This window comes from Anomaloglossus baeobatrachus, chromosome 3, assembly GCF_048569485.1.
Source record: "Anomaloglossus baeobatrachus isolate aAnoBae1 chromosome 3, aAnoBae1.hap1, whole genome shotgun sequence".
Classification (NCBI taxonomy): Eukaryota; Metazoa; Chordata; class Amphibia; order Anura; family Aromobatidae; genus Anomaloglossus; species Anomaloglossus baeobatrachus.
The window spans coordinates 51841859-51865238 of NC_134355.1; positions in this window are offsets into that span (position 1 = coordinate 51841859).

The window sequence follows — 23380 nt, forward strand, 5'->3', positions numbered from 1 at the left end:
GTCCCACCTCACCACACACCATGGGTGGCGTCACGAACTTACTACAGCCTAGCCCGTACATCTATGTCCCCCCATTTATTCGGCATGTCCGCAAGACCCCCAGGTCCGGAGACTCTCGAGCCACTACCTCTGAAGGCCCGGATCCGAGCAGCGCCGCCTGCTGGCACGGGGGCGGCATACTTGTAGATGTAGCACTGTCGTCTCTGCAGAGACACGACTCACTCACCTCCCTGGCTGGGTCGTGTCCTCCTCCGCTCTTCCCTGGCCATCCACAGGTGCTGCTGCCTCCTTCCCCTCCCGAGCCCTGTACATGCCACACAGGGTTCCCGGGAGTGCACCTAAGATGCACACACGCACATCGGCCAGCCTCTTAAAGAGACGGCATGCCATTTTTAGGAAATGCCTTTGAGGCACAGTGTATTTAAGGCACCCTCCCATTAGGGGAGGTGCCTGCACAATGCTTCTAGTTAGTCAGTCTCCAGTCTGCTACCTAGCTAGTTGTGCATTCCTGAGATCATGTCCCGTTATTCCTGTGTCTGTCTCCAGTACATGCCTTCCTGTACCTGTCTATCTCTGCCATGCCCACCAGTACCTGTACCCGGCTATTCCTGAGTCCGTCACCTGCCCTGGGAGTCAGCTGCCACAGTACCGGTCCCTACCCTGGAAGTGGTACCTAGCGCCTTCCTCCCGGTGGGCATTTAGTTAAGCCCCTCCCCTAAAAGGTAAACCCGGATCCCCCTGTGGTCCAGTGGGTCTACTGCACAAGCCACTACCGTTACAGCAGATAAAGAGATTCCTAAGCCTCTCTATCCAATCGTCACAGATAACAGATTGTAGAGTCCTGCAAATTGATTCTTCCTTCTCTAGTCAAAGATTTTGTCAATGGTTGTCCATTTTGGAAATCCACAAGCATCTAGAGTACTACACCAAGAAATCACATTTTGAAAGAATGGAAAATTAAATATCAAACTAATCCAGTTTAAAAATGTCAAATCTTTATTAATGTGAAATAAAAAACTTATAAAAATGTCAGAAAATGGAAGATATCAAAGAAAAACATATTAGAACGACAGCTCATGTTCCCTTCAGTTTCCATATGTTTTTGTGACTCATGACTCAGCCCAGTGTCATAAAGCCCATCAATAAAATACAAAATATGTCTGTGTAAACCAATAAATCTGTGAATTGAATGCTTCACATTACCCTACACTTACATCATTACTGCAGTTTCTCAATCCCGTGCTCTGAAAATGGGGAAAACAGAAATTTACAGCAGAAACCTAAGAAACACTGGTGGACATCATGTACGATCCGGCGGCAGACTACAAGAAGTGGCTTTATTGCTTTCGGCAGACAAACAACCGGTCCAATGTTTATACCGAGTTGTCAAAACACATTTATTAATCCGGACGAGGAAATCTGCAACATCTGCCGCTCGCTATCTGCTCGGTGGTGTAAATTTTCATACACTCTCTTTGTGGGAATGGCAAGACCTTGGTAAACAATTTAGAAGGAGGATAAGGACACTGCATTCTGTAAGATTGCAGACATCATCGTTGAGCGGAATGGACATTTTTTTTTTCCCACAGATGAAACATCTGGCCACCATTAACCGGGGCATTGTGTAAACACCAACGCGGAGATAATCAAATACTCCACATTCATTAGAGCTCTGCTGATGACCATATTCATACTCGGCTACAATTATCTCCACGAGAAGAAAAATTAAACCCAGGAGCAAAAAAAAAAAAAATGTTATTGGAGAATGAGTCATTTATTTATTTGGCGGGACGTGTACTCGTAACACGAGGTCTGGAGATAAGATTACAGGCCGCGGACTCTTTAGGCCGGAATGGAAGTACCATATGGGCAACGGAGAAGGGAAGAATTCGCTTCAAGGAATGGCCCCATTATAGACCCTCAAATCAGATCTACTTCTAATTTAAGGTTTAATTAGGCTGAGAATTTACTCAATTTAGGATATATTAGACTTGTATGTTTTCTGTCCAGAGTATTTCCTGTGTAGGGAGTTGTTTTTTCCTTTGTTTTTTTCCCCAGATGTATTACTTCAGATTGCCTACAGCTTTTAGAAAGCGTCTTCATTGCCTGCCATAATCAAGTACATATAGTAATACATAATAAACATGCTGGGTAGATCATCTGAGCATAAATTATTATTATTATCATTTGTTCCATGGCGCTTTACAAGTGAAAGAGGGTATACGTACAACAATCATTAACAATACAAAACAGACTGGTATAGGAGGAGAGAGGACCCTACCCGCGAGGACTCACAGTCTACAGGAGGAGAGAGGACCCTGCCCGCGAGGACTCACAGTCTACAAGAGGAGAGAGGACCCTGCCCGCAAGGACTCACAGTCTACAGGAGGAGAGAGGATCCTGCTCGCGAGGACTCACAGTCTATAGGAGGAGAGAGGACCCTGCCCGCGAGGACTCACAGTCTACAAGAGAAGAGAGGACCCTGCCCACGAGGACTCACAGTCTACAGGAGGAGAGAGGACCCTGCCCGCGAGGACTTACAGTCTACAGGGAATGGATAATTTCTTCAATTATTATAACTACCGTGGAAGAGGTCAAAACCACGTTGGGTCACTAGTAGGGACAGAGAACATATTTATATAGTTGACACTGATACAACTGTTTCCTGTTTCCCCCACCGGTCTTTATACTTGCTGTTCTTATTGGATTGACATCTGACTGCTTCAGCTAATCACTGTCCAGAGCAGGGACTAACACATTAAAGGGGTTGTCCACTACTAGGCCAACTCCTTTTCATTCCACCTGTTTTCCCCAGGTAAAATAATAATGCCTATACTCACCTCCCGTACCGGAGCCGATCCACCAGTGCCGCAACTCGCTGTCCGGGGGCCCATGTGACGTCACGCGAGCCTGGCATCCAATCAGTGTCGGCTTCCTTCTTTATGCCTTTGGATAAAACAAGCAATCAATAGGAAGTGAGCGCAACCGCTATGCTCACTTCCTGTTTCGAAGGCAGGGAGAGGGAATCCAGCACTGATAGGATGCAGGGCTCGTGTGACGTCATAACATCACTTGAGCCCCAGCATTGCTGGAACAGTGCCAATACGGGAGGTGAGTATAGACGTTTTTTTTTTACCCAGGGGAAACATGTGGAATGAGAAGTGGACAACCCTTTTATCAATACAACCAGTGATTGGCTGCAGTGGTACATATCCGTCCAGATGTATAAGAACAATAAAAGACTGGCCTCTGTACTTCCAGCTTAGTTGTGTAAGGGATTACTTTTTTTAGGATCATCAGATCCTATTGACTGCACAAGTACAGAGATCACTAGGGAACCACAAAAGCAGAGCATCTGGAGCCGTGGAGGATAGGTAAAATAAACTTCTTTTGATATTTTACAGTTTCTGTAAAAAAAATTAAAGAGTAACTTGCTTTCACTTCTTTTTTTCATAAATCAATAGAGCACATCAAAATAAGAAATGTTGTACTATATCTTATTAGAGAAATGTATCTTTCTCCTCCTGAACTGATCATTCATTCTCAAAATTCATAGTTAAAATTCTTCTTCAGAGGATACAATCTTTCCCATTACTGAGATGGGAGATGACATTTGGTGCTTATAAAGTTCTATGGAGAACAGTAATTGTATGAATGAATGTCTGTGTCTAGCTCCTACCCTTTCTACATAGAAATTTAGAAGCACCAACTGTCATTTATCTCAATGATGGTAAAATCTGTAGACACTAAGTACAGAATTTACCAATGAATGGAAAGTGTAAAATCAATCCAGGAGGTGAAAGAGGCGGATATCTCTGATACGATATATTACAAGGTTTCTTATTTTCATTGATTTATGAAATAATATGATGGTTACTCTTCAAAAAATTGGACAAGCGGCTAAACCGGGAAAGTAGGGTTCTATCACTTCAATGTCTCCATCCACTACTATCTTACCTAATGCTTAGGTAGGATTTGTTATGACCTTCAAATATCACTCAAAATACAAAAATCCAACATAAAACTGCCTTAATCCCACTATTTCACCTGCCCTATGCTCAGGGTTTAGGGGTCCAGGAAGTTGAGGTAGAGGGAGTTTCTGTAACTGCTGTCCTGTCTAACGTGGAGGGAAAATTGGCCCAAAAATGTTCAATCCTTCTTTATAATTTTGTATGTTCTCCCAATGTTGGTGTGGTGTGGATTTCCTCAACGTTTGCTATCTCCCTTAATAACCCTTTGTAAGAAAGCTTAAGCTAGCACCTAATTCACACACATAGGTGTTCCAGTCAGTCTTTTTTCTGATTAGTATGCAGTTTTGTTGCGGGCGGGGGCCGCTGCCGCTTCTCTCGGGGGCCTGCTCGGATCCGGGTTTGCTGCTGCGGCTCGAGTGGTCACTGGACCCGGGCTCTCACGGCCGCCCGTCCTCACAACCGTCGGAAAGGGGATATTTACAGGTGAGGTGTTGTGTCTGTGACGCCACCCGTGGGTTGCGGTGAAGGATGGTGGCACCGCCGCTGCCTGGTTATGGGGCGCCCGGGGCTGATGGAGCGGGGCAGCAAGGTGGGATCCCCTCCACGGGTAGGGGAGGTGTTGTCCCGGGGCCCTGTGTCGGTACACGGGAGTGATAGCTGCTGGAGGTGGCGCGCCGGGTTGGACCGAGGGACACTGGTGTACTCTCAGTTCAGTAATTTCACGCAAGTCCAGTAGTAAACCAAGTTGCCAGTGGCCGGCTGCCTTAGGAGGGTGCATTCAGGTCCCGCACCGAGGTGAATGAACAGGTAACCCTTCCTCCTGCACTTTGTGTTTTTCCTTCTTTTGGGACGACTTTGCATGGAACGGAAAAGTCCACTCCCGGTTCTGTATGTGTTGGGAGCTGAGGCCCGCGAAAGCTGACCCTTGGGATTTCAATGGGTTTTGACGGACACCGTATCCCCCGGGCTTCCATTTCGCTCTAACTGGGCAGTTGATGGAACAAAGTCTGGAACCTTGTCCTCAGCTGGTTAATTGGTGAGGGGCTTGCAACCTTCCTCGTCCTAGGGTCCAGGCACCTCGACTGTGCACGGCCTCCGGACCGAATTCCCACTGTCGGCACTGGCGAGCTACAACCCTGCCCCGGTCCACTTAAGGTTTCCCTCGACCGGATCTCCGTCGCCTGTGGCCCTGTTCACCGTCTGCCTCCTAGCCAAGTAGTCCAAGGGCCCCTACCCCTGACTACACTGCACAGTCAAGAAACAAATGGGGACGGCACCACCTTGAATAAATAGGTTATGGAAGTGTGCTCCAACCCATAAATAGAACTTAGAGCACAACACATGGGAAAGAGTGGGCACAACTACACCAAATATGTACTGGAAAATCCAGAATAATGGAATGAAGCAAGAGGAGTCCCTTGTTGCGTACAAAAAGTGTGAAAAAGTTTATTAATAACACAAAGAAATATTATTAAGAACACTTAAAAATGGGAAAGATCAAAGGGTGATCCACCCATGAGCAGATTGGCACATCACCACTGAAACCTCATGAAATAATGCAGATGGAACAAATCACATAGGCTCAAAAATAACAGTACCAGAGAACAGTATACAGCAATACATAGTCACCAAATATAGGACTAACATAAATATGGTACAGATCAAAGAGAGCCAATACAATACCAGATAAGTAAATAGTGAGGGAGATAGTGTGGGTGCACACTGCACAGTCTGCACTTGGCTTCCACTTGACTCCACTACAACTCAAACTTCCACTAGACTACACTAGACTCGACTCACGTGTTCCCACCTCTGACACCTCAGGACCCCTAGGTGGGCGTTCTCATCCGCCTGATACCGACCAGTGATGTGTCCCTATTATCACGAGAGTGTGGCTAGGGTTTAATGGCTGTGTGTCATGCCTAAGTGTGGGTTTCTGGTGGTGACAAGGAGGATGTAGAGTGTTTATGACTACCTGGTTTTGCCAGGACGTCACAGTTTCTTCTGACTTAGAACCCAGAACCCCGCCTCATTACCAGACTCTATTCATGATCCTATATAGCCAGGAGCCTGTCTGCCAATACCTGCAGATTTTTAATAGCGCATAGAGGCATTAGGGTTAGGTTCCCGAAAAATTAGAGATTACCTTGTCGTTGGTCTTCGGGCTCAATTGCATTGATCAATACATTTGCTAAACATATCTACTACTTTCAAATATTCATAGCAGTTTTGCACTATCATTTTTCATATATTTCCTTTTTCCAGATAGCTAAATGTATTTTTCATTGTTCATAGTATCCCTATAGCAGTGATGCTTTACCATTTTTCATGTTTATATTTTTATAGTGGTTAGTGTGCAGCTTATTATCTTTGTTATAGTCATGTATTTTTAAGCTAACACCTAATTCACACATATAGGTGTTCCAGTCAGTCTTTTTTCTGAATAGCCCTATGCTCAGGGTTTAGGGGTCCAGGAAGTTGAGGTAGAGGGGGTTTCTGTAACTGCTGTCCTGTCTAACGTAGAAGGACAATTGGCCCAAAAATGTTCAATACTTCTTTATGATTTTGTATGTTCTCCCAATGTTTGTGTGCTGTGGATTTCCTCCATGTTTGCTATCTCACCTAATAAACCTTTCTAAGAAAAAAGATACTAGCCCAGAATTTGAAAGTAAAGGTGAGTTTGCATTATCCAATTAGGCAGAGTGAAATGACTGCTGATTGGTAATTATTTACAGATGGTTGGTCTTTTAAAGTATAGCTGCCCGGTCTCCCATGCCCTCCAATCCAGCAGTATTGATACCTGTATGCCCAAATTCCTTGCCTAATCAGCCCTGTGTGATGATATTCACTAATATGAATGTTTTACGACTTATAAACCTCGCTGTCCTCAAGCTAATTAGGGCCTTGACTAGTCGAGGGGGCGTTTTTTCTCCAGACTAGTTGGCCCTCTTTCCATGTTATCACGCCCCTGTGGGTGTGATAACTTGATTTGCCTAAGCCGGAGTCACTGCAAGCTCACGGAAACTTTGCGCATGCGAGTCGTACATTTCGGCTGCGTTAGTGCACCTCAGAAGCAGGGTGGACAGCTTCATTAGATGCATGGCGCATGACCGGAAGTTCAGAAGACATGTACGTGAAGTAGGGAAATTAGGCATGAACGTATGACTGCTGCTGGGTTGGAGGATGTAGGGGACCTGTGTTAAGGTGAACTCTTACAAAGGTTCACGAGTTGCCTGCTGCCTGACCTAGTCAATGAGGATCAAGTGTATGCTTGATAGAATAACACCAGACCCACACAGTCGGATGGGAATCTGTCCTCGATCAGAGGTTGGCTCAAGAAAAAGAGAGAGCTCTTTATTCCAAGAACATGGACTTATGTAAATTAGGAAACACGGCATGGTCGGCTCTACAGTGGGCATGCTCGGATGAGTTCATTGGTCAGTGGGTTCATTAATGGGCCAGTCCATGAGCTGATTGTTGGGTGTCATCATGGGCGGATCTGTGAGGTCATCAATGGGGTTGTTCCAGGAGGTCATCAGTGGGATGGTCCTCTCGGTTGGCCAGTAGGTCTTTTTCCTTATATAGTAATTCTTCCTACATGTGGACATTGTTTGCATTCCAAGTTCATGGTGTGGAGAACAGAAAATGGTGGACATCTTTAGATCTCTGTCATGTGTATGATTTGAAAACTGGCTTATGTATAGAGAACCGATTTCATAGATCACACTTCCCACAGTCCCCTATGTCCAGAGGTTAATTAAGTATTTGATCCAATGGCTCTCCTCAACACCTGTAAGCTTTCTTTTAAAAGTCTGTTTACACCGGAAGACCGCACTTAACCATTTGCAGGGAATGATCTGTAATACATTGCTCAGTGCGCTTAACGGTCATTATTCATGGCAGCGCAAGTGCAGTTTACACAAGATGATGCATCACTGAGAAAGAACGATGATTTTGGTGAAAGCCAACGGGTAATTTCACTCACTAAAAGTTTTGCTCATTGATCAGTTTACTGTTTACACTTAAAGGATATTATGAAATGAGCATTCCTAGGATTGCTCGTTCATGATAATCTTGCAGTGTAAATAAACCTTAAGCTAAAGGCCACGTCTCACTAAGCGACATTGTGGCGCCCCTGAGGCTTCCGTCGCCACAGGTCATTGCACCCCACCAGCGGTGTGATGCCCCATTCTGGGAGAGGAAGAGAGTGAACTCCGGTCCCCTGGTAAATCCACACTACACCCATTGTTAGGCACATACTAGGACCAGGGAAAGTGGCAGGCAACCCTCCCATGCTGCATGCTGGGAGGGGCCGTAAGACCCATCCCTGCTCCTATAGGTTACAGCTTAGCAACTGGGGGGTGGGAGGAGCCACAAGAGTGCAGACACAGATAGGAAGGTCTAGTGAAGTCAGTCTACCTCAGGGAGAGCAAGGGTAAAGAGCCAGCATGTAGTTGGAGAACAAGAACAAGAGAAAGGAGGGAGGAGGAGGCCTGCTGGAGGCAGGCAAGGAGGAGAAAGAAAAGAAAGAAAGAAAGAAGGAAGGAAAGCTCCAAGTCAGACAGGAGCAGAGAAACTGAAGGAGACGCTTCCTGGTGAAGACCCTGGGACCCAGAGGTCCAGGTGACACCACGTAGGAGACAGAAGGAGTCGCAGGGCCGCGGGTAGTCCTGGAAGTATCACGAGCAGGCCTAGAGGTACCAAGGAGAGAGGGCCCTAGAAGTGCCACGGGTAGTTGTAGGCTGCGGTGGCCTGTTCCACAGTGACATCGGTGGAGGGACTAAGCTGCGACAGGGGACGGTCCCTAGAGACTGGAGGAGTGCAAAAACATCTCCAAACGGTAAAAACCGAGGCCCAGGGACGTTGTAAGCTCCCAGGGCCAGAACCCATAGCAGACTTCCAGAAAAGGGGTAATCAGCCGACAGGTGACCCCCCAGCCTGGAGGCTGTAGTGGAGGCCAAGCCAGGTCCATCCTAACAAAGGCAAGGCTAAGGAAGACAGCTGAAGCAAGAGACACTAAGAGAAGGGCACCGGCTTTCACTCTCAGAATCACCCAGAAACGGCGGAGGTCCCTGACAGTGGTCCCAGCAGTCCAAGGGTCCCTACAGCCGTGACAAGAAGTGTGAGTAAAGAACTTGAACTGCACCCTTGAAGTGGTCTCTGTTATTTCGGCTGCATAGACACTCACAAGCACCAACTGTGCCCCGGGCATTGCTCCACCTGTGGGGAGCAGTACCACCATTGCTGCCATCACATCATCCCGGAGGCCTCACACAGCAGCGGCGGCTTATTAGCCGCATACCACAGGTGGCGTCACGAACACAACCATTAACAAGCAAGCCACATATTCTACTGACACCCACCAGGGCCACGGAGCTGGGCCCAGCCACCACTGACTACCACTGGACAAGTCCGGCCCCGCACCGGGTGTCCCATAGCCCTGGGGTGGGCGAGTCAATTTTGGCATCACGAACAGGATTTCGTGCCCGGTCTAACCGGGTACTGTGCGCCTGAAGAACCGTATGACAGACTGTGTACTTTACTGAGAAACCGCCGCCATTAGCGCAGCTGAGAGCGGGAAGAAGGGGGGCGTGCAAGAAGAAAGGGCGCGAAGAGAAGCCCCGCCCCCTTGTCCAAGAAAAGCGCGCGAAGCGGTGCCCGCCATAGAAGGCGGAAGAAGAAGCAATGGCGACTAGACAAGCTGGCCGACTGGCAGAGAGAGTCTAAATGCCAGACCAGCAGATAAAGAAAATGTACCTTATCGCAAGCGGAGTGATGCCGGCCGTGATGGGCTGGGCGTCCGTCTGGCGCCAGATGCAAGTGCAGCCTCCGGCCCCGCCGCCGAGAAGGGAAAGGGAGAAGCCGAGTGGCGTGGTCGAGCACCCGAGCAGTGATCCAGCAAGCGTCCCCCAGGTCGTCAGCATGGCGGAGAGGCTGCAGGAGTGTACACCAGGGACCGGGAAGATGGATCCCGAGCTGGACCTGCTCCGGGAGGAAATGCAAATCCTTTCTCGGAGACTGCGTAACCTGCAAGCAGAGGTGGACCGGCGGAGTGAAACACCGATGGTGCCGGAGAGTGTGGGCCACAGGATGGAGGCCGCGGAGCAGCGACCGGGTGAGCAATGTGAAGCCCCGACCCGTCCGGACCCACTGACCCACCAAGCGCCACCGCCCTGTCCCTCCACTGTCCCGCAGGCCTTCCCCGCCAGCCCCGCAGATGCCCGGTGGGGCACCGGAGGCCTGCCCGAAACCCCCGCAGACGGAGCCTGGGGAGGGGTGGACCCCGACCAGCTAGTGGGCCCCCTACCGAGTCCCCCTGTGAATCTCCTGGGAGCGACATCCCCGGGAGTGCACTGGGACGCAGCGCCCATAGAGAGTAGGGGACTGCAAAAGCCCCTGCGCCCCAAGGAAACCGCACTGCCAAACGAGCTGACCTGCCGGAGATTGGTGCAGGAGTACCAGCAGGAGCGAGAGGCCCGGGAGGAGACGGCCTCAGAAGAACCGGAGTGGCGCCGCACTATGCCAGCGTGCAGCGTCTCCCCTGTCTGCAACAGCCACGCAGGAGACACAGACCCGGATCTCCATGGCTTGTTTGATGCAAGGTGCACGGCCAAAGCAGGACACCAAAGATCACAGCAACAGCCCCCTGCAAACAAGCAGCCCTTTGCTGGAACGCAGTGTTGTGCCTGCAAGCAGCCCCACTCCACTCCAGGCTGCAGGGCAGCGCCGAAGGTCAGGGACCAGCGCCCAGGGAACCCAGACGATGATCTCGTCGGCATACCTGCTGCCAGGAGCAATGCCGGAGTGGGACCCCAGCATCTACCCTCGAGAGTAAAGAAGATGAAGAGATGCTGAACTGTACATAGCCCCTGTCTGCCCCTCATTCTTTTTGAAGAAGTCCCTTGTGTTTTGCCCCTCATTCTTTTCGAAGATGACACCCTTTCCTGCTGTACTGCCCCTAATGCTTTTTGAAGACGTCACCCCCCCATGTTATGTGTACCGGGCCACTGAACTGGAATGTGGGCCCCGGTGGAAGTGTATGTGTCATATCATACCAGGCCACTGGACTTAGTGGCTGGTATGTTGTTTATGTGTCCTATGTAACCAGGCCATTGGACTTAATGGCTGGTTGATTTTGTCCCAATATTGTTTGATTGAAAGAAACGAACTGTCGGGCTACTGGACTTGTTGTAGCCAAAAATGTAATTAGTTGCACCTGTTGTGCCCCCTACCAGAATTATGGGGGATGTGCCCAAACTGTGCAATGAACTGAAAGTGCACACATAGTTTCTTTATAAGAAGTTTGCAACGTTTACTGCTATGTGCCTCCCATAAAGGGAAGAAATGTTTTATTGTTTTATTACTTTGCATACAAAAATGTTTTGCAGTTTCTCCACATGTTTTTGTTGTTTTTCAGCCCGAGGACGTGCTGGGATTTGCTGTGGGGGAGTGTGGCGCCCCTGAGGCTTCCGTCGCCACAGGTCATTGCACCCCACCAGCGGTGTGATGCCCCATTCTGGGAGAGGAAGAGAGTGAACTCCGGTCCCCTGGTAAATCCACACTACACCCATTGTTAGGCACATACTAGGACCAGGGAAAGTGGCAGGCAACCCTCCCATGCTGCATGCTGGGAGGGGCCGTAAGACCCATCCCTGCTCCTATAGGTTACAGCTTAGCAACTGGGGGGTGGGAGGAGCCACAAGAGTGCAGACACAGATAGGAAGGTCTAGTGAAGTCAGTCTACCTCAGGGAGAGCAAGGGTAAAGAGCCAGCATGTAGTTGGAGAACAAGAACAAGAGAAAGGAGGGAGGAGGAGGCCTGCTGGAGGCAGGCAAGGAGGAGAAAGAAAAGAAAGAAAGAAAGAAGGAAGGAAAGCTCCAAGTCAGACAGGAGCAGAGAAACTGAAGGAGATGCTTCCTGGTGAAGACCCTGGGACCCAGAGGTCCAGGTGACACCACGTAGGAGACAGAAGGAGTCGCAGGGCCGTGGGTAGTCCTGGAAGTATCACGAGCAGGCCTAGAGGTACCAAGGAGAGAGGGCCCTAGAAGTGCCACGGGTAGTTGTAGGCTGCGGTGGCCTGTTCCACAGTGACATCGGTGGAGGGACTAAGCTGCGACAGGGGACGGTCCCTAGAGACTGGAGGAGTGCAAAAACATCTCTAAACGGTAAAAACCGAGGCCCAGGGACGTTGTAAGCTCCCAGGGCCAGAACCCATAGCAGACTTCCAGAAAAGGGGTAATCAGCCGACAGGTGACCCCCCAGCCTGGAGGCTGTAGTGGAGGCCAAGCCAGGTCCATCCTAACAAAGGCAAGGCTAAGGAAGACAGCCGAAGCAAGAGACACTAAGAGAAGGGCACCGGCTTTCACTCTCAGAATCACCCAGAAACGGCGGAGGTCCCTGACAGTGGTCCCAGCAGTCCAAGGGTCCCTACAGCCGTGACAAGAAGTATGAGTAAAGAACTTGAACTGCACCCTTGAAATGGTCTCTGTTATTTCGGCTGCATAGACACTCACAAGCACCAACTGTGCCCCGGGCATTGCTCCACCTGTGGGGAGCAGTACCCCCATTGCTGCCATCACATCATCCCGGAGGCCTCACACAGCAGCGGCGGCTTATTAGCCGCATACCACAGGTGGCGTCACGAACACAACCATTAACAAGCAAGCCACATATTCTACTGACACCCACCAGGGCCACGGAGCCGGGCCCAGCCACCACTGACTACCACTGGACAAGTCCGGCCCGGCACCGGGTGTCCCATAGCCCTGGGGTGGGCGAGTCAACATCACTAGCGACATCGCTGCTGAGTCACTGTTTTTGTGACGCTACAGCGACTTTGCTAGCGATGTCGCTGTGCGTGACATCCAGCAATGACCTGGCCCCTGCTGTGAGGTCACCGGTCGTTGCTGAATGTCCTGGATTTTTTTCAAAGGCGATTTCCTGCTGGGCAGGACACATCGCTATGTTTGACACTGTGTGACAGGGTCCCAATGACAGCAGAGATCATTATACAGGTCGCTACTGCGACCTCTATCGTTACTGAGTCGTTGGTAAGGTGTGATTGTGTGACCTCTCACCAGCGACCTCCCAGCGACTTACCAGTGATCCTTATCAGGAAGTATCGTTGTCGGGATCGCTGGTAAGTCGTTGTGTGTGACTGGGCATTTAGGCACTAGTTGCAAACAATTTAACCTAAAGCTTAGATTTGATGAATATTTGGTGAACCCACTAATTTTAGTTTGACCCGCTGACCTTCAAATGTGTATAGTGCTGTTTCCTTTCTCTCCTGGTGTCATATACTGGGCGAAAGAAGGGTTGAACAAGCTGGATTTCAATATAACCCATACTCTTCTTCTCAAGGTAGATCTAGCAGGGGTTTGCTTCACTCTTGATATGGAGAACATATGCATGCTCCTCAAACCGATTGTACATGTGTATTGCACCGGTTAGGAGAAATAGTTTTTTTGAGTTATATTGCAAGTAGCCCATAAGTCCTAGAGGACCCAACTTGTATGTCCAATGTTAAAGGGGTTGTCCACTACTAAGACATCACCTTCTAATGCCACTTCTTTACAACAGTTAAAATAAAAGACCCTGTATTCATCTCCCATTCTGGTGCTGTTTCAGCGCTGTCAGTAATCACGGTTCTGGGCTCATGTGACATCACGCGTGCAATCATCGCCGGCTTCTCGCTCCCCGCCTTTGTACCAAATTGGTTAATCAACAGGAAGTGACACTGCGGCTGCCACTCACTTCCTGTTGATTGCTCATTTGGTCAGAAGGTGTGGCAAGAGACGTTAACGGTGATTGGACATGATGCGCCTGTGACGTCACAGTGTCACGTGAGCTCCGAACTGTGATTACTGACAGCGCTGGAGCGGCACCACAATGGTAGGTGAGTAAAGGGTCTTTAATTTTAACTGGGGGAAACAAGTGGAATCAGAAAGGGTTGTCCTGCTAGTGGACAAACCCTTTAAGAACAGGGTTTATGATTAATTCCATAATGGCTAGAACAAATTCCATAAGGCTGGTACTAAAGTCCTCGCAACCATTTCCTTTGATGGTGCTAAAGTACTTCAGTCTAAGGCTAGGGCCACATGGGGCACTAGTGCGATCCTCGCATGACACTCGGCTCACGCTGGCAGTACAGCAGGAGCGGAGTGTCATGCGAGTGTCACTGCGACTGAGGTCTGATCATGCGATCGGACCTCAGGTGCGGGGGACGGGCCGGCACTGAGGAGTGGAGGGGGGAATTTATCTCCCTCTCTCCTCCGTAGCCGGCCATTGCCATTCTCGCACTGCACTCGCGGTACACTAGTGTACAGCGAGTGCAGTGCCATCTTTGTCTCGCCCCATAGACTTGAATGGGTGTGAGAGAAAGAGTCTCGCATTACAGTCGCAGCATGCTTCGATTGTTTTCTCAGTCCGATTGGGTCGAGAAAATAATCGCTCATGGGTGCTGACACATAGACTAATATTGGTCCGAGTGGAATGCGATGTTTTATCGCACTGCACTCGGTCCGATTTTCATGCCGTATGTCTTAGGCCTAATACTGATACATCGCTTCTCCAATTTGTCAACCTGGACCCAAGAGGCTGAATCCATTGGCATGAACTTGTAAAAACGTCCTACCTCCAGCCTCAGTGGTTATACTATTTATATCACACAATATCTTAAAACAATTCATTTTTTTCATTTTTTTTAACTCTTTAGATGAATAATAAATGTGCTTTTAGGGATTTAGATGACTCACATTTTTGCCCAGGCATAATGTTTGCTTTAATGTCTGATGTCTGGTTTGCTTATCATGATCTTATTTGGATTTCTGTATGCTGTGCAATGTAAACATTCAAGCCGCCTCTTGTGTACTTTTTGGATCTGGCACTGTTCTACCTCCCAGAATTTTAATGTAACATTTTTGGCACATTCAGTATAAAGAGAAAAATATGTTCTGTATGTTTTACAGTAAAATTTCTCTCTATTGTTTAGAAATTATAATAGAACTAAAAGTATCTACAATGATAAAAAAAAACAATATAAGTAAAAACTCACTCCACAATCACTGGCGGAGAATGGACAACATGTTCTTTTCATCCATATTCATAGACCAACTAACCACCTGATGGAGAAATATTGATGGAGGACTGGGTGGGTGATTTTTTTAGGTGACATTTACTTGAACAGATATTGGTGATACAGCAACCAAATATTAATTTTGTATTATTAAACTAATCGATTAGTACCAAGTATGTGGCATGATCATTGACAAAGTGCATGAAACATCCATTGCAAAGACCGTTTTGTGAGTAAAGCTGCCCGAATATTGTTTCAGCCGATTATCTAATAAGTGAGAGGGTGCCTTCACTCTCTGATGGTGACGGAGGTTGGGTTTTAAGCCGACATGCCTGTTTCTCCATTATTTGGGAGATAAGATAGATCGAGTATTATAGTGTGTTCTACCTTCCACCCAATTGAAACTGCAGGCTAATTTGAGGGAATCTGCAAAAAACAAATTTAGGAGATTCGGTCATCTCTAAAAATAATACATACCACCCCAAAGATGGCTAAATGGGCTCCTATGTGTCATGTCTGTCCAGGACCACAGACACAGGGTGGTTGTCACGGACAGACTAGAGGCAAGCTGCCCACTCAGCAGGATCCCAAGAACCCCGAAACCCTTTAACCCCTGTACAGGGATCTGGAATTACAAGAAAGTCCAGGAGATCACTGCCTATGGAAATTCAGAGACGAATGGTCATCAGGTAGGGTCAAAACCAGTAAATACAGAAGAGGCAAAATCAGCAGGCAATAGGGTGGTCAGTAAATCAGGCTAAGGTCAAAAAGGAGATGGCAGCGAGGTACAAAAACAGCAGGCAGGTGAATAGTCAGAAATCAGGCAGAGGTCAAAACAGGTAGCAACAGTACAATGGCAAGGAACCAGAGGCACTGCAGTGAATATAATTAGGCTATATTTGGTGGCAACCAAAAAACTAGAGGAGGAATAAGAATGGTGTGGTGCCTTCCCATTGGCCGTAGCTGAAAGGTGATAACGTCAGCTGGAAGGCACACACCACCACAGTTAGCCAGTAGTACTGCAGGTCACAGTCAAACCCAGCTTAGTGAATGGGCGCAGCCTGCACCACCAGAGCCACTGGTACGGACTCCTCCCCTATCAACAGCACTGCCCACAGCCGAAGCAGAAGTCGCAAGAGCGGACTCTGGAGGAGACGTGACACTATGGATACGATTGGAGTTTGCACCTATTGTTTCTTTGCTGCATAAGTCAAACAAAAAGTTCAAACTTCATTTGGAGTTCTCTTTCCTAATATAAATAATGCAGGGTTCTAGTCACCATTTGTAACTTGTTTTTTCCATATTGGAGATTGTATTTCCATCTTCTCCATGACTTATTCTACAGCACTGTGCAATCGATTGCTTCTACATAGATTTAAAATGGGGAAACATACAGGGATTTTGTATTGTTTGCTGTGGGCATCATACCTACACTCTAAATAGCTTGTGTTCAATATGTGCAAGTCTCAGAATTTACACTTGCTCGATATCTGGCTAGCTACACTTTTGGCTTTTACAGAGGACCAACCACCAGGATTTTCATATATAAACTAAAGCCATTGCTATACTGGCGCTATCATGCTGATTCTGTACATACCTTTAGTTGTGGGATCGGATGTATACTTTCTGAAATACAGACAAGTAAAGTTTGTGAAATGCACTGTTATTTGATTTATAGCAGATACAGAATTTCTATTAGCTGGGTTGGGTATTGCTAGTTATTCCCGCCCCTGTCTGCCTGCCTGTCCTTCCTCCTCCTCTCGCTGTTATTATTGGGGGAGGAGGGAGAGAAGAAGGACATGGGGAGAAAGGACAGGCAGGCAGACAGGGGCGGGAAAAATTAGCAAAACCCAACACACCTATTAGATATTCTGCAGCACCTATCAATCAAGTAACAGTGCATTTCACAAACTTTACTTGCCTGTATTTCAGAAAGTATACATCCGATCTCACAACTAAAGATATGTATAGAATCAGTATGATAGCGCCAGTAAAGCACTGGCATTAGTTTATATAGGAAAATCCTGGTGGTTGATCCTCTTTAAGCACATCATACTACTTGTTCCTTTAGATGTTTTGGCCTAAAATCTGTATCTTAGTTCCTTGGTTTACATTAGGTTTCCTGGAAATCATCCCACCAACTTTATTAATTTAATTTTTGGGTTTGCTTGTAAAAAGTGATGGAATTATTTCAGAAACACATAATAGTGGTGCTCGAGTCTTACATAGTTCTAATCCCCATAATGTCAATTATTTTGTCTTGTCTCTCGTTAAAGAATCTCGTTAAAGAAAGAAAGAATCTTTATTTACGCTGTGGCGGATATGTTTTCCTTTCGTACAGATGAGGTCGAATGTAGACGTTTCTTTCCGATTGCATTAAACCTCAGAGATGAACACAGATGGTAACAGTCTGCCTGGTTAGCGGTATGTAAAGTATTTTCAAACACATTTTAGAAGATGTCCTAAATGCAAATAAAAACCTATTAAGATACAAAAAGTTGCCTTTTCCATCCCATACTTTTCTTTTTTCTTTTTTTTTTTCATTTTAATCTTACCATTACTTTTTACAGCCTATAAATATTGGACATCTGTTTTCCATTAACAAAATAAAATATGCTTTATTGTCATATTGCGCAATTGGTCTGTGATTTACACCTCTTTAAAAATACTTTAGATAATCAGGTTCCAAAAAGAGGATTTTGGAGGAGTTGGGAAACTTAAGCCTGTAATTACAGTAATGAAAAAAATAGTGGCGTTTTGGGTAGATAGGACAGTAACGTATCAGGGTGTTAACCCATTATGTCTCTACCGGGTTGGCTTTGTATAAATTAGGCCATATATTGTACAAAAATTTCCCCGTTCTACCTCAATTCGGGTCAGAGTTACAGTATATGGATAATCCGAGTATGATGCCAAAATTTGTGGCACAAATAGTAGCCGTATTGGTGACAGGTGACAAAAGTGAAGTCAAGTACAAACCATAAGATAGTTTTTTAGTCACTTTTAGTCTGAGGAGTTGGCATGATCATTAGAAGTGTTTTAAAGGGAAACGGCGATCAGAAAATAGATATGCAAGTATCCTCTTTGGGGCTTGGCTTCACTTGTGCACAGCATCTGATGCGAGCGTCAGCCAAGGGTCATGCGACTGTGATCCGATCTTGCAATCGGATCACAGCTGCAGAGAAGAGGGAGGGAGCGCTTTCTCCTCATCTCGTCCATGGCCTGTCTCTGCGTACTGTGGATGACATGCAAGTGCAGTGCGAAGATTCACATAGACTTGTTTGGGTGCGTGTGAGCCAAGACTTGTTGCCAAACGCAGCATGCTGAGATTCATTTCTCATGCCCACATGTAATGAGAAATCAATTGCAGATGGACACTTCCCCATAGTTTTGCACTGGTGCGAGTGCAATCCGATGTTTTATCGGATTGCACTCATCCGTGCAAAATGCAAGTGGAACTGAGGCCTTAAGGGGGCTTTACATGCAGCGACATCGCTAGCAATGTCGCTGGTGAAAGCACCCGCCCCCGTTGGTTGTGCGTCACTGGCAAATCGCTGTCCGTGGCGCACAACATTGTTAGGACCCGTCACACGGACTTACCTGTCTAGCGACGTCGCTGTGGCCGCCGAACTGCCGCCTCCTTTCTAAGGGGGTGGTTCGTGTGGTGTCACAGCGACATCACACGGCAAGCATCCAATAGTAGCGGAGGGGCGGAGAGCAGCCGCATGAAAGACACACCCACCTCATTGCCAGAGGACGCAGGTAAGCTGTTGTTCGTCGTTCCTGGGGTGCCACATGTAGCGATGTGTGCTGCCTCAGGAACGACAAACAACCTACGTCCACAACAACCAACGAGATTTTGAAAATGAACGATGTGTCAACGATCAACGATAAGGTGAGTATTTTTGATCGTTAACACTCGCTCAGAGATGTTACATGCAATGACGTCGCTAACTACGCCGAATGTGCGTCACAAATTCCTTGACCCCTGACGACATATCGTTAGATATGTCGTTGCGTGTAACGGGGCCTTTAGAGAGGAAGTGGACTGGAATTCTAGTACCATCTATTGGCATAGGAATCCTGAAAGTCAATATCAAACCTTTAATGACACTTACCACATGACTTAGGATAAAGAGCCAAACCAGACATTCCATATGCAGGCACGTGTTTGGGGGGCATTTTTTCCTTCTTAGTGCAAAGCATGAGGTGTGATTCTGATAGGTGAGTGACCAGTGACGTGGCAGTACATGTATGAGACCATTAGCTCAGGTCAGCCAGGTTGGATATTATGATGTGAGCATGGTTCATATTTTACAGATGAGTGAAATTGGCCATGTGTAATAGGTGAGCAATGCCCCATGACGTAATTATGTTATATGTATATACTGTTGAATATTATAAATACATGTGTTGATATTTAAATGTTTAGTTTCTGGATGCAGCAGTGCTAGTACTGTCTATCAGGTTGCCAAATACTGCCATCTAGTGGTCGGGTTTAGTCCATGTTGAAAAGCGAGTTTAGAAGACATGTTAAATTAGAAAGGGTTAAAGTGGTAAAGGGAGGAATGTCAGGTGTCAGGGCAGATGGTTAGGAGAGGAAGGCAGTCGAAAAGTTCAAAGTGAGAAGATGAAGCTTCGATCCTAGGGCCAGTCAGGGAACCCCACGGTAACCTTTGGAGGTCCGGAGCCTACAGCTCACTCTGGCGGGTTTAGAGCGTAATCCAGCTAGAGAAGCTGTTGTGTCCCAGAAGTGGACAAAAGTGTGAGGTATTAGAGCAAAGGAGTAACAGACCCTGGAGCATTGAAGACGAGGTCCAATATAATGGGGGACAGCACAAAGAGTAGCACCCCACACAGAGAGGAACATAGTCCATGTCTGTAATAATGGTGTGTAGGATACAAGTAAACAAATCTGGTTGGCTAAGTGAACTTGGGTGTATGACTACCCACCTATGTCAACAACTGGCAGCAGGGGTGATGAACACCGGCCCGAAGCAACAAGTAAGTACCATGCACCCTAAACGAAGTCTGCTCTGCACACAATGCCTCCTTAGCAAATGAAAGCGGCACTCAGGCGGCCTGTGGCAGGCACCCTCCTTCACGCAACTTGAGGCAAATTGGCTCCATGTAAAATCCCCAACTATCCCCTGTCTTTAATAGCATTGGTCTCCTCCTATGAGCCAATGAGGGTTCTTTAGGCTAGAGGGACTGGTTGCGACTACTATCCACTTTAGTTACACCCCATGAAAGAGTGTAAGTGGAATCATACCATCTTAATCGGGTCTAAAGATGAGCGAACCTGAGGTTCAGTGTTCGTACCAAACACAGACTTTGAAGAAAAAACAGAGTTCAGGTTCAGAGTTTGAATGCTTTACGTATGAACACCACTCGTGCGAGCATCGCTGTGCTCGGGTACGCTCGGTGCTCAGCCCAGTGTGAGCCGCTTGCAGTGTTTGAACAGCTTGGGGTAACAACAGGATGATCGGTTGTAGTGTGCACCCAACAAATAAAAATGGAAAAACCTCTCCCACTGCCCCCGAAAGTGATCTGTTTATGGCTGGCTGTATTCGGGTGGAGACCAGAAGTGCCCAATTAGTGACTTCTATTGGGGTTCAGGTCAAGTTCGGGTCCCTAACCGAACTGAATTTAACATTCAGCTGACTCCACCAAACCAAACTTCCACAGGTCCGCTCATCTCTAATCGGGTCAACCTTTATGGGGGAAGCAGCCATTTTATAGGGTAAGCACATGTTGACAGCCAATATTTCAGCCAGTCAAGATCCTTACATTAGTGATCCCCAACTCCAGTCCTCAAGGTCCGCCACCACTGTGTGCTTTCAGGGTTTCCTTAGCATCGCACGGGTCATAATTTAATCACCTGTACAGGTAATGATTCCAACATCAGGCAATGCTAAGGCAATCCTGAAAACAGGCACTGTTGATGGGCCTTGAGGACTGGATTTGGGGAACCCTGTCTTACATGATATCCTTCTGCCATGGCAGAAAACAATACCAAATTATGAAGTGTTTTTGTAGATTTTGTTGCAGACATTATGTAGATTTTTCCTAGAGTCTTATATTAGAAATCTGCAGCATAAATTGATATGCTGCTATGGAGTCTTGGGGCATGGGTCTGGCCTTCAACCTCTTGCTCCAAGAGAGAACTTGATATAGAGTTATACATAACCTGTGTTTTTTTTTCTACTTCAGTCCTTGGATTTCAAGCATAGTCGTGGATATGGCTTTCGAAGGGAAGACGGTGGAAGGAGTGAAGTTGCAAAAAGGGAGCCCCATTTTGATTTCCCTATGGGCCCAATGTCTATGTGTGTTTCTTCAATTTCAGTAGTTCCTCTTATGTTTCATCATGTCAAGACGTATGTGCAGCAGTTTAATGCAAGTGAGGATACGCACATATGTTACGTATTATATGTCTGTCTCATTTTGCCTACAGGGTCAAACTTTTTTTTTTCTTCCCTGTAACTCAAGTGATTTCTCCTCCTCATACCAAATAAATCAACAGAATTAGATAATCTCCAGTAACCAGCCCTCGGGCCACTCTAGAAGACACTTCATAACAAGCCAAAACTATTTTCTCTCATATAAAAAAAAACCTCACAAGTTATAAAACACATATGTAGGAATTTTTGAAAATATAAGAGTGAAGCTCACAATTCGTATAGGCAGAGTTGACATACATTACACGCCGGGAGCTATCTGCTGTAGATATTCCGTGCACTTACAAATGAATCACTATGAAACATGACAATCCATCATCTTATAGAGAAACGTGTTATCTGGGTGAAAAAAACTGAAAAACAAACTGGTCCTGATTTCAGACCAACACAAACACCATAAGGGGTCAGGGGTTAATACTAGGGTGTACAAAGGGTGTACAAAGTTCCCTTTGTCCTTTGCCATAACATCTACCTCAACGGAATAAAATTGTATTGTAAGATGAATGTGAAATGTAATGTGCCTCAGGTGTGATTTAGGGCAACAGCATGCCACCCTGTCTTGATCCATAATTGCCAACTTTGGAAAACTCCAAGAGACTCCTGGATAGAAATTGGCGAACACACAGATGTTCAGATCCGGCTGGACTTAAAAAAAGAGTCCACTCAAATCCTGCAGTGCCAGACGTGTCCCCCTGCTTAAGCCAGTACATAGCCGGGTCCATCTGAAGTTTCCAGAAGAGTATTGGGAGAATGTCATATGGTCTGATGACACCAAAGTATAACTGTTTGGTAAAAACACAACTCGTCGTGTTTGGATGAGATAGAATGATGAGTTGCATCCAAAGAACACCATACCTACTGTGAAGCATGGGGTTGGCAAAATCATGCTTTGGGGCTGTTTTTCTGCAAAGAGACCAGGACGAGTGATCCGTGTACATGGAAGAATGAATGGGGCCACGTGAGATTTTGAGTGCAAACTTCCTTCCATCAGCAAGAGCATTGAAGATGAAACATGGCTGCATCTTTCAACATGAAAATTATCCCAAGCACACCGCCAGGGCAACGGAGTGGATTCATAAGAAGCATATGAAGGTCCTGGAGTGGCCTAGCCAGTCTCCAGATCTCAACCCCATAGAAAACCTTTGTAAGGAGTTGAAAGTCCATGTTCCCCAGCGACAAGACCAAAACATCACTGCTGTAGAGGAAATCTGCATGGACAAATGGGCCAACATATCACCAACAGTGTGTGCCAACCTTGTGAAGAGTTACAGAAAACGTCTGACTTCTGTCATTGCCAACAAAGGATATATAACAAAATATTGAGATGAACTTTTGTTATTGACCAAATACTTATTTTCCACCATAATTGGCAAATAAAATCTTGCAAAATCAGACAAGGTGATTTTCTGGATTTGTTTTCTCATTTTGTCTCATTTGTGACATTTGATGTCAATTACAGGCCTATCTCATCCTTTTACGTGGGAGAATTTGCACTATTGGTGGCTGACTAAATACTTTTTTTCGCCACTGTATCTGAATGCTTTTTTTTCTGCTACCTGAGCGAAAAAATCTTCACATGAAGATTTTCACAAACTTTGCCGACTTTCATGGCGGTGGCAGGTTCTATTCAGATTATAGATTCTGACACTCCACCTGAGAAATTCTCTGTCTGGGATCAATGCAGGCAGACTCAAGCGTGGATCTGCTGTGTGCTGATTCATAGGCAGGCTGCCAAGAGTTAATGTCTGATAGTCTGCTTGTGAGTCTCCTTTGATCAAATGTTGTGGGGAAGCCAATCACATCTGCTCCCCTCCTTTTTTGCTGGCTAAATTCTTCTGCCTATGCCAGATATAGTTTATCTTAGTTGGTCTGGTGAG